Genomic DNA, 3,133 nt, shown 5'->3' with positions numbered 1-3,133 from the left:
AATTACAGGCAGCTGTACTGTGTGGTTTTTGGTTGTGTGTTTTTGGTTAAGTTTATTATTAAACTATTATTTAAGTTGTCAAGCCGGTTCTCGCCTCCTCCTTTCCACTGAACCCCCTTACACTGACATACTTACCCATCCACCTGTATTGGCTTATCCTGATTTTAACTTCCTATTCACTCTACATACTGATGCATCTGAAAAGGGTCATTGCATATGGATCAAGATTCCTTAATAATTCCTGAAAATAATTACAACCTTCATTCCAGCAAGCTTGAATTCCTAGCTTTGAATTGGGCCATATGTGAGAAATTTAGAGATTGTCTGTTTTATGTTCCTCACTTCACGGTGTATACTGACAACAACTCCTTGACCTATGTGATGAGTAATTCCAAGCTGCATGCAGAGGCTCATCAATGGGTTGGAGAACTATCAGATTTCCATTTTGATATCAGGTACTGGTCAGGAAAGTAGAATATTGATGGTGACTTACTCTCTCATTGTCCCTTGGACATTGAACATTATGTAGCTTCATGTTCAGAGGAGATGTCTGATGATGCAGTCCATGTAACCTGGAAAGGAAGCCAAGTAGAAATGAAGAGAGATGTGGCCTGGATAGCTACTCTTGACACAGCCCAAAGCCCAAATACTAGCAGCATGTCCACAGAATTTACTTTTCATGGCTTTCTGTCAGCAGTTGATCACAGTGAATTAGAAGATCTTGCTGTTGGAAAAGTATTCAAACTTAAAGAAAACAACCATACTCTCACCTATGAAGTCAGAAAAGGGTTATGTAGCCCAGCCAAGAAATCATTGCATGAGTGGGAAAACTGCATTATGAAAAGGGCTTGCTGTACCGCAAGACCACTCATCAGAAACAAATAGACTTGCCTTCTGAATTCAGGAAGAAGGTCCTGAAGCATTTTCATGAGAAAATGGGTGATGTTGTCACAGAGAGGGTAAAACATCTGGGCAGAGAGAAATTTTATTGGCCATACATGAAAAGGGACATTGAAGATTATGTTACCAGAAGATATTCATGCATCAGGCTATACAAATAAAAATGACTTGACATCAAGCAAAAGATTGTAACCCATGAGAAGGCTCTCATTGGAAGCATTACCACCACTTTACCCCTCAAACTAGTCTCTATAGACTATCTTAACTTAAAGTAAGTAAAGTAAAGTAAAGGTGGCTTTGAGTACATACTGGTTGTAGTCGACCATTTTACCAGTCTGGAAGAACAGCAGCAGAAAAGATATTTAATGACTTCATTCCATACTTTTGATTTCCCAGTAAGCTACATCATGACCAAGGAAGAAAGTCTGAGAATTAACTGTTCAAAACCTTGAGAAATCTGTCTGGAGTTGGATTTTTAAGAACCACCTCCTACGATCCCCAATGCAATCCTGCTGAGCAGTTCAATAGGACTCTACTGAAAATGTTGAGAACACTTAAGGAGAAAGAAAATGAGAACTGGAAAGAGCATCTAGCATGTGCTGTCCATGCATATAACTGCACAAGACATGGGGCAACTGGATTTTCACCCTTCTACGTAGTGTTTGGTCACTCTTCTCGCTTGCCAGTTGACTTACTGTTTGGACTGAACTCTGAAGAAACAGATGAGTCTCCGAAAAGATATGCTGACAAATGGGCCACATGAATAAAAGAAGCATACAGAATTGCAAGTAAAAACAGTAAGTTGTCTAGTGAAAAGAGAAAGAAATATTATGGTCATCAGTCAAGAGGAATCATACTACACCCTGGAGACAGAGTCCTTGTCCAGAACATGGTGAGAAAAGGTGGAACAGGTAAACTGAGGTCTTATTGGGAGAAACAAATCTAAATTGTTAGGGAGCAACTAAACAACAATCTAGACTACAGAGTCAGTCCAGAGAATGATGCTTTACAAACCTGTACTCTGCATAGAAATCTTTTACAACGTGTGAATGACTTACCTATTGACTTTCCTGTACCACCTTTGCCAATGTCACCTACAGAGGGAAGGGAAAAGAACAGAGTGATCAAACAGAGTGAAAGATTTCAATGAACAGTGACACAACTGATTTTGAAGTGCACATTACTGGCTGAGATTATTAGAGAGAAGAGTGGAAAGAATTGAAAACAGACAACCTACCTGGTCCAAGGAGAGAGATCCAACTCGCCAACAATAAACTGAAGAACCGACACCTTCCAGCCTCAGGAAGCCTGTAAGAGAAAAGAGACAAAGCAAACAAGAGAAGCAACTTAGGGAAAGAGAAACAGATGGACACTTACCTGTAGACGAAGAGATGTCCATTCCAGAGGGCATCCATGAAGGTGAAGACAGCATTCCACTGGTTAACACCTGTCTCAATGAATTCCCCTTCTACTGACCCATCAATTCATCTCAGAAAATCTACAAGAGACCAAATACCTACACAGAGACTTACCTACCCACATTTAGGCCAGCCCATATTACAGTCATATGCAGCAGTAAACACTGTAGTTTTTTTTACAAGGAACCAGCTATGCCAGTGGGGTCCACACTGGTCAGGTTAAAACTTGTGTTTAATTTATTGCATTGCGTCCAGCTTTTTTTTTTTTTTTTAGCATGTGTCAACAAAAAAGACCAATGAGCCAAACAGTTTCATCCAAAGTGATTTACAACTGAGGAACATTAGCAATTTGTTATACAAGCGTTAAAAATATCTTCAGTATCGCACTGCCAAGTTCTCAAAGTGGCTAGAGTAGTATAGATGCTAGCACAGAAGAAAGAGACAGACAAGGATTATTTTTAAATTGTTAAATAGTAAGTGCATTTAGTGTGGAGTAGTTAAGTGCTTGTAGAACAAATGTGTTTTCAGATGGTTCTTGAATGCTGAGATGGAATCAGCTTGATCATGTGGAGGTTGGAAGCTCATTCCAATACAGAGGAACAGAGAAAGTCAATGATCATGAAATAGACTTTGCGCCTCTTTGCGACGGGACCACCAGGTGCTGCTCGTTCACTGAACACAGAGAGCGAGTTGGGACATAGACCTGGAGGAGTGAATTGAAGTAAGAGGGTGTTGTTCCATTGGCTATCCTGAAGGCCAGAGTCAAAGCTTTGAATTTGATGTGGGCAGCTACTGGTCGTAAGTGGAGTGAAATC

This window comes from Myxocyprinus asiaticus, chromosome 5 (genome assembly GCF_019703515.2).
Source record: "Myxocyprinus asiaticus isolate MX2 ecotype Aquarium Trade chromosome 5, UBuf_Myxa_2, whole genome shotgun sequence".
NCBI classification, from domain to species: domain Eukaryota; kingdom Metazoa; phylum Chordata; class Actinopteri; order Cypriniformes; family Catostomidae; genus Myxocyprinus; species Myxocyprinus asiaticus.
Note: the sequence above shows the minus strand (reverse complement) of the source record.